Genomic DNA, 16722 nt, shown 5'->3' on the forward strand with positions numbered 1-16722 from the left:
GCTGCTCCCCAGGCGCCGTGGATAGGGCTGCCCTCCGCTCCGGGCAAGTGTGCTCGCTGCCCCCCAGTGTGTGTGTTCACTAGTGTGCATGTACGTGGGTGTTTCACTGCACAGATGGGTTAAATGCAGAGGTCTAATTCCTCTGTGTGCAAACACAGTTGGCTAATGATTCTGAATTCAATTCAATAAAGAACCTTTAAATGGATGGTTAGAGAGCCATTTTTGTAAATGAGATGTGTGATTGTGAAAAAAGCTGAAAGAACCTCAATAAGGTGGGCTCAGAAAGGGTCTAGGAAAAACACTTGTATTTGCTAAAGAACCTTTAGATTATATGAAGGTGATTTAAGCCTTTAAAAGGTTCTTCTCACTCAGATAACTCTTTCAAACATGGTTCTTTAGGGAACCAAAATGGTCCCTTTGTGGCACTGTGTGATATCATTAAAAACCATTCAAATTCATATCATTAAAATCATCAAAACCCACTTGTTATCGTATGTCCTTTCAATTGCAAGACGTTCTCCATGCCTGCATGGACCACCCAGGCCTCTTAGAGCTGTAAGAGAGAGTGTACAGTAAGAGTAAGTGTGTAATTATGTTTATGACTGCATCTTATTGGAATGGCTGCACTTCCACAATTTACAAGTCAGTGCAAGTGCTAAGGGGCTGTCTCACCTGCTCGTCCCGTAGGTTTCGCTTCAGGGTCATTTTTCCGAAACAAAGAATAGAAAGCCATTGTGATGAAAATAAATGCCAAGGAAACTCCGACTCCTACTACAATGGGGATGTCATGTTTTTCAATCACAGGCAACCAACTCTGAGACTTTTTCTTTTCCCTGAAGATTCAAATAATAGGAAAAATAGGGTAATGCAAATGCAAAGGACTCACTCCTAAATCATGCCTTTATGACAGACACACTATTCGAAGTTATTAACAATGACAGCATGACTCTTACTCATTATGAAGTCTCCCAACAGCTAATATTATAAAGATGAAATCAAGAAGATTAAAAAGAAATTCAAACATAGACAAGGTCCTAATATATTACTGTGTGGTACCCCATCAAGAATCTCAAAATTTTGCACTTCGTAGCATAAAAAAAGCATAACACTTAGGAAAAAAGTCTGTAATGATGCATAATACACTACCTGGCATTATTGTCAGTGGTCCTCATAGGAGCCTTAGAAGTGTTTTTCTTCAGTGTTTCAACCAATTCTGTATTATTTGTCTGTGATGCTTTGGTAGCACTAAGTTGTTCAATGGGTTGACAACAGTTCTGGAATACTTCCACAGGTGCTGTGGTAGTGATACTATTTAAATCATAATCTGTGAATCTAGTGGTCTGGTTAAGACTATCAAGGACCTGAGCCAGTGAGCTGGAAGATGAATGGCTTGAGTTTGGGTGCTTTTCTGGACGTTGACTAATTTCCTCAGAGGACTGGGTGTATGCAGATTGCGGCTGGGCTTTTAGGCTTGGATCCAGGGTTGGCTGATCTGGATGCTGTGTGATTAGATTAGTGGGAGTATTATGTGGTTTGTTTTGTGTATTTGTTTCTAGGAGTTTGGAGTAAGAGCCTATAGGTTTGTAGGTCCTATCTATGTATTGCTGTGTTTCTTTCATGGTCATGTCATCATGAACAGTGATGGCTGTATAGGTGATATATGGGGTAGGGGTAGGAGCACTGACGGAACGTGTTGGGGAATCCTTCACATAAACATCTACGGCTGTAAGAGAGATGGAAAAACAAACGTTAAAACCAAAGATCTCTCCATTTTGTCATATGACCACAACTCATGCTTAATGAAGAAGCTGGATATATCATACTTGTGGTGTTAGCCAGCTGGTGAATAGGATCCTCTGTGTCTTTAGAAAACTTTAAATTGTTGTAAATGGTAGAATTTGTAGGTTCTTCTGAATTGATTCCTGGTATCTTTAAGATTTGTGAGAAAAAGAAACATAAAATTTGTGATTATGCATTGCAAGAAATATACAGAATATCACTGTCTCAAATACACAGAAGCACTGAAAGCTGATCAGAATAATGCTGTGGAGAAGTCTGCATGATGATGTTTGCACTTTTTATACAAAGATGAACAATAGCTGGAATCATTTTAATAGCAGCAATGACCAAATGTGATGGGAGTACAACACTGACTTCCACATGCTACTCACTGCAGATAACATGTCCTCTTCAGGATCAGCTTCAGGTCAAAGAATTCAATTGATTAGATCAAACTGAAATTCACTTCAACAAAATGATGTGGCTAGGTTGCGTGCATAGATTTTCTTAGTCATAGATATTCAGTCGTGGGTTTTGCTTACCAGACAAAACTGTTATGTAGACCTTTCTACTATCCTGACCCTTGTTATTTTCAGCAGTGCAGTAATACTCTCCCGCATCTGACTGGTGGGCATTGGAGATGTGCAGTGTTCCATTATCTATGGGACAAAATATTATGTAAACTCGCAAAGGCAAAAGCATTCAGTATACAGAGTAGTGTTCAAAAGCCAGAGACCACCCTTCATTTATTCATTTTCCAGTCAAAATGGCCTTTAAGCACAAGTCATTCACTTTTTGGCACCAGTACAATTGTAGTGAACAGAAAAACATCTCAGAATGCGCAACAACCTTGAGGTGGATAGGCTACAACAGCAGAAGACCACAGCAGGTTCCGCTTCTGTCAGTCAAAAACAGAAAGCTGTTGCGTCACGCAATCATGTTATCATGGATGTTTCCAACATCTTGCGGAATCCATGCCATAAAGACATCAGGTTGTTTTGAGAATGCAAAAGGAGGCCCTCACAGTATCAGTAGTGTTTCTAAGTGCTCAGTTAATGTATATTTAACAAAATAATCGTATTACTTTAATATTTCTATGTAATATAACATAATGTAATCTAATGTAATATAATATAATGTCTAATATTTAACAGTCTAAATATAATATTAAATTTTTCAGTGTTTATTCCATCCACCCTTTACTACATCCAACTTCACAAATTACAACTTCCATCTTTTTATCACACACCTCCAAAGTTTAGTCTCAGAAGTTGTTTGCATTTTCTGTTTCTCACAGTCCAGTTAATCAAAAGTATGTGTAATGATGTTGAGGTCAGGATGTGAACAGTGAGAAGTCAGTTGCACTGAAAACACCAGCTTCTCTTTGATTAGCAAATTTCCTTCTTTTTTGTCTATTTCCTTTAGGTTCAGTTTCAAGTTACTTTATTTGTACTCGTAAGTAAATTTGGTTTGCAGTAGACGAGTCAGCATCCATCTTAACTCATTTTACAAACAACACAGACACCTGGCAATTAATAAACATAAAAATACTCAAGGTTCCAATCCTCTATGCAATATTACTACAGCCTGTAGTTATACTGCTTTGTTCTGCAGTTTGGGACTATAAACCTATGTCCAGGTTTAAAAATTTAGCTTTAAACATTTAAAGATTTAAAGATTTCTTTTTTCAGCTCCTTGGTAGCTAAGTGCAGTTCAGAGGCTGCTCCCCATTTAAAAATGAATTTCTTTTTCTGTATGCTGGACCTAATGGATATGGTCACCGGTTTTTTGTTAGGGTAAATTACTCTAACAACAAGGAACAATACAGACTTACAAAAGGCAATGTATGAACGTGTTACATCACAGTAGAAAGATGGACAGAAAAACCTGTAGACTTTTTTTCAGATTGGTTTTCTTTTGATTTTCTTTCAAAGATGACAGCTTTTATATATTGGTGGCAGCTTTGGTGGTCTACCAGGTCTTGCACAGTTTTTGGAGTCCCATTATCACAGTATTTTTTTATTACTTTTTAAACTCTACTTATTTTTGTACTTTGACTTTCCCTGTTCCTTATGAAAGTAGATTATCCTATATCTAATCTCTTCAGAAATATATATTTTATATATAAATGAATAACTTTGCTTAATGACCATTTTGACTGCAAATTGGGTAAAATTAAGGGTGGTCCCTGACTTTTGCAGATTGACTTTATTCATCATTTTTTTTATCAACTTTTCAACCATAGTGTGTTCAGTAAAAGACTTGCATTCAGAGGTATTTTGATTCTCACTGGGTCCTTATGCAATCTCCGACTCACCATCAGTGTAAATTCGTGATGAAAGTGAGAGAGGAGTGTGAAGGCTAGTTCTGCTCCAAGTGTACTTCATCGGTGAGTTTCCCACAGCTCGACATGGGAGAACAATCGTGGCTCCTTCTGACACATTCACTGACCCCGTAAATGATACAATGACTGGCTTTGCTGAAATCAGAAGGCAAGATGCATATTAATTGATTCTGATGCAGCTTTATCAAGAATAAATGGCAAACTTATACGGCAGCTAGAAGCAAATTTACCAGCTATACGCAGGGTAGTGGTTTTCTTATCTTGTCCCAAAGAATTGGAGGCTGCGCATGTGTAAAAACCTTCATCATAGATTCTCACCGAGGAAATATACAGAGTTGCATTTCGTACCCTGTGAACGAAGTAATGATTATCATGCATAGTACATGTACAAACAGCATATTGCGATTATGTTGCCACATGTTTCAATTGTGATGCACCTTGCAACAATTGAATAAACACACAGATAAATCCTTGTTGTAGTTAAAGATGGGCCTGCATTATTTTTACCAAAGTTATTTACATTTGTTGAAATTAAGACCATGACTCATCCAGACACAGCCACAGAAACTCATCTGAAACATCTGATGGTGCACAACAAAGGGCTCATTTGCATATTGCAGCCTTGTGCAACATCAGCGTTGCATAGGCCCGTATCACACACTGTTTCACTTTCAGTGACACTTTGTGCTTCTCTAATGTATATTTACAATTATCTGATTTATAATACACACTTTAAAACGATGTTTTTTTAAGGGTTCTTTATTAAAGAAAATGGTATATTAAACCATGAACACTCATAGAACCCTTTGATTGATTAAAGGGTTCTTTGCACGGTGAAATGGTTCTTCAGATGGATGGAGAATGTGCTATAGGTTCTATATTTTTGAAAAGGGTTCTATAGATCACCAAAAAAGGTTCTGCTATTGTTATGATTTCAAGCTTATAACAATAGAAGAACCCTTTTTGGTGCTATATAGACCCCTTTTCAAAAAAGGTTCTATATAGAACCATATAAAACACATTCTCCATCAATCTAAAAAACATTTAACGATGCAAAGAACAGTTTAATCACTCAAAGAGTTCTTTGAGTGTTCATGGTTCTACAAAGAACTTTTTCTTTACTAAAGAACCATCTTTTTAAGTGTGTATGATAATGGAAAACTTACCCTATGGTAACTTTGCCTCCTGTTCTAAGTGAGCGACCCTGCTTGGTCCACTCTATGGAGGGAACAGGGTACCCTGACACTTGGCACTGGATCAGCACCTCTGCTCCCACCGTGGAAGTCACTACCAGGGGCCAGATAGTCACAGATGGGGGAGCTGCCAAAGCAGAGCAACCAGAACCAGAAACAATGAGCCCAAAATGGTACATGGTACCGCCTACCTTTGGGAAATAATGTAGAAAATTAATTCTGCTTAAAGGACTAGCTCAGTGAAAAATCAGATTTACACAGATTTCTCCTTATCCTGAAGGTCAGTCATCCAAAACATGAATAGTGTGTGAAGTTTGCTTATTAAGTTTTGCATCGTTATCTTTAAAAGTGAACAAAAACATGGACAAAATTCAAGCTTCGAAAGTCACTATACACAATTTTTTTCATATATAATGTTGTACTTTTGTCTATTTTTATATTTAATAATATTAAACAACATAAGCAAGTCTGTTTAAGATAACTGGGTTGAGGCAAGAGTGTGATGTGGCATGCAGTGCTAAATGGGGGGTGTAAGCTTTCTTTACTTGTTAGCTACATTAGCCTCATAGCTTCAGTGCTTCCAAATTAAAAAAAAAAACTTTATACACAAATAGGTTCTAGCTGATCAGGGGGGAAATGTGTAAATTACATTTTTCGCCAAAACATTCTTTTAAAATAGTTTAAAACAAAATATATTCAAATACAAACAAATTACCTGTGGCCAAATAGTTTGCTATAGTTTATAGTTTGCCAAACTATATATCTGTCATTGTACTGTATAGTGATGTAATTGTATCATGAACTAAAAATAACATACCCAGAACTTCCAGGAAGATTCTTCTAGAGGTCACAGCCCTTTGTAGGTAAGGATTAGATGCCCGACAAAAATAATACCCCTGATCTGTCTCTAGCACGCTGTAAAAGACATGGGGTACTGTGACAGCAATTCTCTACAAACTGAAAATATGAACCTGCTTAAGCTACACTCAGTTCATGCACACCTGTGGAAGAGCAGGTCTCCAGTGGGCTCCATGCTGAGGTGCGGCCTGGGCCGGAGGAGCCGATTGTTTTTAAACCACGCCACCTGGGCAGGGGGTCTGCTATGTGGAGGTCTGCAGGACAGGGTCACTGAGTCCCCCTTCCTTACAGTTTTATTGACAGGCTGGAGAACAAATGTCCAGTCCATCACTATCAAAAAGAGAAACAAAAAACTTCAGCATGTAGTGAATGTAATACCATAGCAGTGTTCACATGTGTTTGCACGCATATATAAGGACTTGGCAGTTTTAAGGATAAACCATAGTACAAAACCTAATCATATTCATACTGTTTCAGATTTTAATAATTCTGGCAACAGTGAATGAACACTGTCTTGTTAAAAGTGGAAGTAAATAACCTACTGCTATAACCTCCCAGTACACTTTAACATAGTTTCAACTGAACTGTAAACAGTAGTAGGGCAGATGATCATTTTATTTATATTTAAATTTTAGTTGATTTTTTGATAGTATAAAGAAAGTCTATGGTTCAGTAAAAAGTCCATGAATACCTGAGGTAAATGAGTTCAGTGTGTCAATTTATGTCTTCAAAAATCTATATCTTTTAACAGTACTCTGAGACTACCAAAAGGCATTGCAGTTTTGATCACTGATGTCATGCTAGGACATTTTCATATAGCTCAAACCCTGTTAGACATAGACATACCTGCAGGAAGGAGGTACGCAGACTGTGATCTCAGTCTTTCCTTCTCATTGTTGACCTCACAGTGATAGAATCCTTCATCCTCTGGCAAAACTCTCCTAAAGAACGTTTGGAATTTAAGTCATTCCTATCACTTGAGACAAGAAAATGTTTCTATATAAAAGCACTATTAAAACCAACATTGCAAATCATAGCGCTTTTTCCTTTTGTACTGTTATGTATTTCAGAGTGAAACACATCATCACGTTACCTCTGAGCTAGCTATCTCGACGATAGGTAGGGGTGATGGGAGGGGGTGAAACATGACATTATTAGTTAATATTACTTTCCCCTGCCCACTTGTGCACAGTGACATCATCAAAAAGCAGAAGATGTTTTAGAAGCAGACAAAGGTCATTACACTCAAACAAGAACTTAGTCTTTTAAATGATGATATGGTGACTCATGTTAATTATGTCATGAATTGACTAGGTAAAAAAGGTAAACTCTAAAGCTTATATCTAATAAGGTAATACATAAATGACCCATAAGCACAAGGCTTCTAGGCCTATTTTTCAGGTACTTGTTTTAAGTCTTATTATTCAGTAACTAATATGTAAGTTATGTAGTCATAAGAGTTATAACTGATGTATGGGCCCACGTACAGGCCCTTAGAGTAAAAAAAAAAAATGTAAAAGATGTGGTAACACTTTCTATGACTGTCATGTCTATGAGCATTATAAACACATTCATAACATGTTATAATGCATTCATAAGACATCATAAACATGGTTATAAATATGTATAAAATTTATATTATTATGCATTATGAATTGTTAACATAATGCATTATACGTAATGTAAATAACATGCCATTTTGTTAGTGCCAGAGAAGTCAGTCCCAGCTTGCAGAGTGCAAAGTGAGACAAATATTTTATTTCTCACCACGAGAGTTGTTAGGACTGGTCCTTTGGGGCCTATGTCTTAAATATTCAAATGTCAGCCCAAACAAGTTGTCCAGTGCAGAGTGATTACTACAGTGTGCTTTCCTTAACCAGTGGTCTCACTTTTACAGTTACAGTACATCACGGCAAAGCAAGTACCCCTCAGGTCCCTCCCCTGAATCTCCCTCTGACATCACATTGAGAATGAAGTTGCTGTGGAGTGAAGTGAGAGGCCAGTTAGTAGAGGGTTATCATTGTAACGTGTTCCCTCACTTGTTCTAACATTAACCACTAGAAACCTTCACTTTGTAACATCACTACACTGCACTGTTAGAAATAAAGGTACTGTGCAGGTACATTTTTCATTCATCAAGGTACAAACAATGTAAATGTTCCCTTAAAGGTACAACAGTGGTTTTAAGGTCCAAATGTGTACCTTAAATAAGTTCTTCCAGGTGAAAAATATGTATTTGTACCTTTTTGATAACCTGATGTTTTAAAACAGAGCAATAATATAAAAAGCCTGGAGATGAGACGGGGTGTGTGGAGTCAATAGAACTTAGAAATAGAATAGAAAAATATCATTTCAATGGAATGGTAGAATTATGTTTGCTGACTAAAAGTACTGAGATGTACCCTTGAGGGTACCGCCCCAGCAACAAGAGGGGTTTTGTGTATAGTAATACTAGTTTTGCTAGCAGTTACTGGATATAAGTGTTAAGTTAGCATCAGGCTAACAGTGGTGTACATTGACTTTCCTGTGTTGGGTAAAATACTACTGATGGCGCTACTACTTTAAGATCTGACATGTTAAGCTGGTAAGGTGCTTTACTTTGTATGTTGCAGTGTTTCAGTACACACATCAGTAAATACTTCAACTTGAAGCCTCACTCCTAATATTGGAGGATACACAGCGGACAAATACAACTTACAAGCTCTTATAACATGTTATAAACACTACTTATAATGTATTATGTTAACAATTCATAATGCATAATAAATTTATTTTCAGAGATATGTATAGCCATGTTTATAATGCCTTATGAATGCATTATAACATGTGATGAATGTGTTCATAGATTCTTATAGAGACGGTATTAGAAAGTGAAACCAAATACGTTTCATGAGTAGTTAAATGATGATCTCTCTCACTCAAACACAAGCAGTTGTCCATCATCTTGCAGGTCCCATCGTGAGGTATTGGCTAACATTTGGTCATCTTTAAACCACTGCACTACTGGAGTAGGAAACCCTTGAACCACACAGTGAAGAACGGCCTCTGTTTCTGCAGGAACTGTGAGATTCTCAGGGCTCTGAGCCAACTCAAGACCTGCGCTGACCCCTGCAAGTCAATAGAAACCTTTCATGAGGAACCACAAGCTGCTGAAAAACAAGAAGCGACAGTTTTACATCTTCACTGAGAGGAACAAACAACCACATACCACGAACTGTTAGTGTGGCCGGAGCACTCTCTTTGCTTATGTTCAGTAAAGGATTGTGGGTAACACAGACATAAATGCCTTGGTCTGCTTTGGTAGTATTGACCAGGTGCAAAGTGCCTGAGGTCTTTTTCTGGCTGCCCCCTCCATACTGACCCTGCCAATAAAAACATGCAGACAGACAAGACTTTTGGCAGTTCTGTTAAAAAGGAAACTCTGGGGTCGCAGTTCTGGAGGAAATATCAGAGAAAGTGCAGAAACTTTATTCTCAAAGGGGCACCCTAGTTTATTCTCATTGACTTTACTTCCTCTCAGAAGTGTGCTCTTCTCCAACAAACACGCATTTCCATTCCCACATAGATTCCACCTTTTGTGATCATTAAAAAATCATTGTAATCATTATCTTTTGTTTAAAATTGTAAGTCAAAACTGTTACTGTTGTGGTTTAGAATATGTTTTTAAATGCAGATAGTACAGCTTAGTTCAACAGACCTTTTCTATGCACCGAAACCATACAATAAACTTTAAAGCACTTAGTGACATCTAGTGGATTAGAAATGCATTGCATGTGTGGCCAAGCTGAAATTCATTAAATCTACAAAAACAAGAGCTACTGTTACCCAGTTATTAGCGGTGTAAAAACACACTGATTTGGGAATATTAGAATCAGTTACAATGGATTATGCTAAAGTGTGCACTCACTTTTTTGGCCAAAATAAATTTGTAAGTCTGTGTATTGTTTCTGTATATTCAGTATGTTTCAACCTTTTTGAACAGTACTGAAACAATTGAATTATTTAAAATTAGACTGAGATGAAACTTATCAAATCATTTCCCAAAGAATTCAAAGTTTTACACCCCTTATAAATATGACCACTGTGCAGATTATATGTGTTCTCATCTGTAAGCACCTGAATCTGAGTTCCTTTGCTGACAGCTCTACCGTTCTTCAGCCATGAGATGTGTGCAGGTGGAGAGCTGTCCCCAGACACACACTGGAAAAAGACATCCTGACCCTCTTCAGCGCTCTGAGACTGAGGACTGAAGAAGATGTTCTCCAAATCTGCAAATACAAAACTGAAGCTCACGCATGCAGAAAACATCCCCATGTACTGTATTTACCAAACATCCCCTGTGTGTTGTTTCCAGACAGTGATCTGTATCCTAAGACTGACTTTACAGATTGAAACATAAGTTTAACTCTCAATTGACAGGTTACAGTTCAACTTTTGCTAGTAAGAGTTATATTTTAGCATGGCAGATTTCTCACTTACAAGAACGCAGGGCTTTCTCAATTCACTTTAGTGAGAGGAACAGCTTTTACAAGGACGAATCACACTTTAACATGTGCTAATTCATTTGTCATAAGTAAAACTTAAATACATTCTAATTATTCTATGTTCAAATTGATTTCTTACTCAAAAAAATATATAATATGCGAATTCAGTTTTTATATTTCATTATCATCATCATGTTTTACTGTTTCATCGTTATTGTTACAGAGCCATTTCCAAAAAAGTTGGGACGCTGTGCAAAATGTAAATAAAAACAAAATGCACTGATAAGCAAATCATTTAAATCCTATATTATATTGAAAATAGTACAAAGACAACATTTTAAATTTTGGAATTGATAAGTAGCATGATTGTGTATATAAGGAGAATCCCAGACAGGCTTTCAGAAGTAAAGATGAGGAGAGGTTGAGCACTCTATGAAACACTGCGCAGGCAAATAGTGCAACAATTCAAGAATAATGTTTTTCAAAGTAAAATAGCAAAGAACTTGGAGATTTCATCACCTACAGTACATAATATTGTTAAAAGATTTTTCTTGTTTCTGTATGCTTCAGGCCCTCAGGTGGCATGATTTTGTAGAGGAAATCACTGCATGAGCTCAGGAACACTTACAAAAACCATTGTCTGTAAACACAGTTTATCGCTGTATCCACAAATGCAAGTTAAATCTCTACCATGCCAAAAACAAACCATACATAAACAGGATCCAGAAACACAGCTGCCTTCTTTGGGCCTGAACTCATCTAAGATGGACTGAGGCAAAGTGGAAAAGAGTCCTGTGGTCTGACAAATCAACATTTAAAATTCTTTTTGGAAATCATGGACACTGCCTCCTTCGGGCTAAAGACCACTCAGCTTGTTATCAGCACACAATTCGAAAGCCAGTATTCATGATGGTATGGGGGGACATTAACGCACATGGCATGGGTGACATGTTCATCTGTGAAGGCACCATTAATGCTGAACAATATATACAGGTATATAGGTTTTTTTCAGAGAAGAACTTACTTACTGCAGCTAGACAATGCCAAATCACATTCTGCATGGTTTACAACAGCATGGCTCAACAGGACAAGAGTCCAGATGCTAAAGTGACCTGCCTGCAGTCCAGATCTGTCACTACCACTAACATTTGAAGTGTTATGAAACAAAAAATTATGATAAAGAAGACCCTGAACTGTTAAGCAGCTGAAATCTTCTATCAAGTAAGAATGGGAAAACATTTAACTTTCAAAAGTACAGCAATCAGTTTCTTTAGTTCCAGTTCAGTTCAAACACTCACAGAGTGTTGTTAAAAGAAGAGGTGATGAAACACAGTGGTAAACACGCCCCCGTTACAACTTTTTTTAAATGTGCTGCTGGCATCAAATTCCAAATGGGCATATCTTTTTCAAAAAAACATTAAAATGTCTCAGTTTCGATATTTGATGTGTTGTAATATTTGGAGTTAAAAATAAGGTTTGTATGATTTGCATATTATTGCATTCTATTACTTTTTACACAGCATCCCAACTTTTTTGGAAATAAGGTTGTATTATTATTATTATTATTATTATTATTATTATTAGTGCTGGTTAAATTTTGAAATCTGACATGCTAACATTCTATATTTACATGTGAAATGTCATGTTTTTACAAGTCATTTTGATCACATTTCTGTTATTCAAATTTTTCTTATCAAAAACCTGAAGCTCACAAGCTAAAACGGTTTTCCACATACAACGTGACCATTAAACAAATTCAAATATAATAATGATAAAGATATAAATAAAAATAAGTCCTCGTGAAGCATTTGATTATTCCTTTAGAAAGATATAGTAATATCTCCTCCTGCTTTTTGAAAGTCTTTTTAAACAATAAATATGACAGCTGGAAAAAAACTGATGTCAAAATGCTACAAATGTGCAAACACAAGTAACACACTGCAGATCATTTTATGAAGTGTGACGGATACGGTTTATCAAAAAATACTCGCTGATAATTAAACTAGTGGAATAATCGGACGTGTTTTGTGAAACTTTGATTATTTTTGAATTGCTTTGTGTAATAATCAAGTTGCACAGAAATTATTATATTGCATGCAACTCACCACCTGCAACTAGTTGCATAAAAGTTTTATAGAGTAAAGCCAGCCTTATAGTAGCTGAAACATAACAGAAGAACATACATTACTGTACAGCCAGTGCTTCTTTTAAGGATGCCTTCTACAGGACCGCTACATACATGCTTTGCTGACTCTGACGATGGTTCTGATCTGCTTGCTTCCTTTCTTAGCGCTGCAGGTGTATCCTCCTTGGTCTTCCTCTTGCAACTGGGTAAAGAACAGTGAGCCATTGGCCATCTGATAAACTCCAACACCCAGACTGCCGCTGTCTTTCTCCCACTTTCACCGGTATCACCCTCTGGAGACTGGAGTCAAAGACTGCACAGTGCAACATCAGTGGACTGTTCAGAATACCAACCCCATCCTTGGGTAGGGTTGAGAACACTAAAGGACAGAGAAAACATGTTAGCGGATAAGGTAGAGCGCTGTGTGTGAAAATGGTGTTGATGTGTTGGGGGTTCCTAATAAGGAACAGCACACCCGCCTATCCAGACACCACTACACCATTGCTAACCTGAAATGTAGCCGATCAGTGAAGACATGTTTGGTGTCAAAAGTTGTTTCGCTTAGTTTTGCAATGGAGTTATGAGGCTAATGTAGCCGACCACCAATTAGCATCATGCAAATCTCAAATAGTTGGGCTTATGTGGTTCTTAAAAGTGTGTTTTGAAGTAATCATGCATGTTGAAGCAAGTGTGGGACAATTTAGGCATGCAGTTTGCATGATTTGCTTGATGCTAATGGTAAAGCATAACCTTCCATTACTTGTTATTGGCTTAGTTTATTATTAGCATTGGCTTCTCAGATCCAGTGCAACACTAAAAAAGCAAACTTTAGAGACCATATATGTCGTTCCTGATTGACTACATTTGGATATGAAGACAATTGTGTAAATTTGGTTCCTTTAACTTTATTAACTTCATTAAACATTGTTATAGCATATTATGAGACTTGCATGTAAAACCGATGAGTTCTTTGAATAGTTATAGTTTGTCAGGAACAAAATTCATTATAAAAGTGCAGATTCGACTGATATACAACCCAGCCAATTGGAAGATGCACAATCATGCCGTTCTGTATGTAACAGACATATACTGTCAGAAAAAAAGGTACTGTGCAGGTACATTTCTTGTTCATCAAGGTATAAACAATGTGAGTCTACCCTCAAAGGTGCAACAGTGGTTTTAAGGTCCAATCGTGTACCTTAAATACCTTTTTCCAGAGGAAGCGTATTTTTACCTTTTCATAATGTCTTGTTTTAAAAAAGAAAAATAAAATAAAATGTCTGGAGTAAAGACAGGTTGTATAGAGTCAACACAACTTAAAAATATAGAATTTCAATGAAATATGGTGCAATTATGTTCCCCTAGTAAAGGTACTGAAGATGACAGTTTAGAGCACTGAGTGTAGAAATAATCTTAAAATCACATGCATGACTAAAGATTGATTTTTTTGTGTTATAAATCCTATAAATTCTCTTTTTTTTTCCTCAAAGTGAATGCTCAGGGTGAACAGACACCACACTTTGAGGAAACAGGTAGTTTGAAGTCCACTGTTGCTAGGTTACAGGTGGAGCGGCACAATGTTTTGGCGAGCCCCCTGTCAAATTATGCAAGCGAATGAGAGATTAGCATACGGCACATTCAGTTATCTGGGTCTTTATCATTACAAATGAAGTAAAACTCTGCGCACACACAACGAGTGATGGACAATAGTGTTCATCACTCCATGCAGTCCAGGTTGTGCTATGACATAATACTGAGGCACCTGCAACGAGGCGGAGGTGTTGCTAGAATCTCAGAGTCAAAAACATGAAAATAGATTACTTGATACTGTCTTTGGATTAAACATGTAGCAAAACTAAATATTGTGTTAGATCAAAGACGCTTTCTATTTTGCCAACATATTTAACTGTATATTGTCATTTTTAAATAATACAAACCTAGTTCAGACTGAGAGGGTGTAATCCTGATAGAATAGGAGAAAATGAGCAGCCAGACTGGACAGGGCATCTGGGCAGAGATCCAGAGAGGAGACACCATTCTAGCCCTCTCCCTGTGTGCTGTTTAAATGAATATGCTGGTCCATAGCATGGCTCCTCATCTGGCCAGCAGCATTTGTGCACTGAAAGAACACAACAGCCACTTTAATGTGGTTTATGGGAAAACAGAATGTACTAAACAAAAACATAAGCACTGAATTTGCCTGAATGTGTGCGATTTCCACAGGAATAAAACATATTACATCAACAGAATTATTGCCTAAATTCAAAGACAATATGGTAATGGTGTACATGTGGTAAACATATAAATCAGGTAAATTAAATGCATTGATTTTTGAATGATCACCATATTTATCTATATAAGAACAAGTAAGCAATAAATAATGTATTTAAGAATTAATACTTGAGTGTTTATGTATAGCTAATGTCAGTTGTCACAACATGACATTAGCAGGACTTATAAGGCCCCTGCTTTTATGTTCTATTACTTGGCAGTGATGCTTCATAACAGTGTTATAGAAGGAGCAAACAACTTACATATAAGGCCAGTTACTTCATTAAGCATGTCATCTTCCAAATGCTGACATAAATTGTACATAAATGCCCAAGCATTGCTCTTTAAATGCATTATCCAATGGTTATGCAGGTGTTATGAAGCCCCTGTGGAGCCTTCAAATCAAGTGTTACTAGTTTCCATCACATTCTTAAGGCTGTTAAAGCTAAGAAATCACTGCTTACCAAGAAACAGCGCACTTAAGTGCATTCCCAAAACACATAATGTCGTCCCCAAACAAATGTATTTGTTTTCTCAGGAAAAGATGGGCAGCACAGCTTTTCCTCTCAGCCTCGCTCCATATTCCTATTTTGGTTGTGTTATACTGCCACCATTATCACAGCCCATGCTTTGTACACTACAAGCCTCTTTAGTCCCTTCAATGGACTGACCACTTTATGCCGCTCAGCAGCACCCCCTCCACTCGCCGATTGTGACATGAAAAGAACAGGGCTGCTTTGTACCCAGAGGATCAGTTAGCAAGCCTGTTAAGAAACGCTTGCTGTCTGATCATATGAGCTTTCATAGCTCTGTGTCCATGTAAGGCGGTCACAGACTTAATGCTTACCTAATTTGACCAATGCCACAGCAGGACTGAACTGCATACTTTAAAGATCATTGAAGATAAATGACCAAGTATGAGTGAAGCCTTGCCGCTTCTCATTAATATCTAATCAGCTGTACAATCCTTGTGTAGGTTTGAATCAGATAGCAATCTAATGACGACAAGAAACTGCACATTGTCCACATCCATCCATCCATCCATCCTTCTGTCTATCCATCCATGCATCCCTTTATTCAACAGCCTCATTCAACAGGTGTACAAGTAATCTAAAATCAACCCAACATCTTGCAGTAGAGTGCAAGTTTAAAAATAGCAGTTTTTATATGTACATTTTTAAATTGTTTTTCTGAGTCTCACTTATTTGCATTGTCTTACTACATTCGCATGGTTTTATATACCAAAAACAGACATATTTCATTGTTACTATTTTTGACAAGTTCCAAGTTCTCTTTATTCCTTATAATTAAAAAGGCTCTGCCTTCAAGACTGATATATGTACATGACCTCTGTTCTGATGGCTTGTCTCTACTATAAAAATAGTACAAAAAAAAATAGTTGCTAGTTCAGCCTAAAAAAATCAACCATAATATTTTGATTGAAACAATAGTTTTAATTTGGTTTTAATTAATTTGAATAAAACTAGTTCAATTGCTTGTTTCCACATTAAGTAATTTTTTTTTAGATTAAATCGACACACCTGTGCCCTGCTCGAAAAGCAGTTCAAGCTAAAACACACCAGAAATTCTGGAGTTAACTCCAATTCAAATTCAAAGCAATGAGTATTGACTGAGTGGATTCTAAGAGTCAATTCTACACAATGATTT

This window comes from Colossoma macropomum, unplaced genomic scaffold (assembly GCF_904425465.1).
Source record: "Colossoma macropomum unplaced genomic scaffold, Colossoma_macropomum, whole genome shotgun sequence".
Taxonomy (NCBI): Eukaryota; Metazoa; Chordata; class Actinopteri; order Characiformes; family Serrasalmidae; genus Colossoma; species Colossoma macropomum.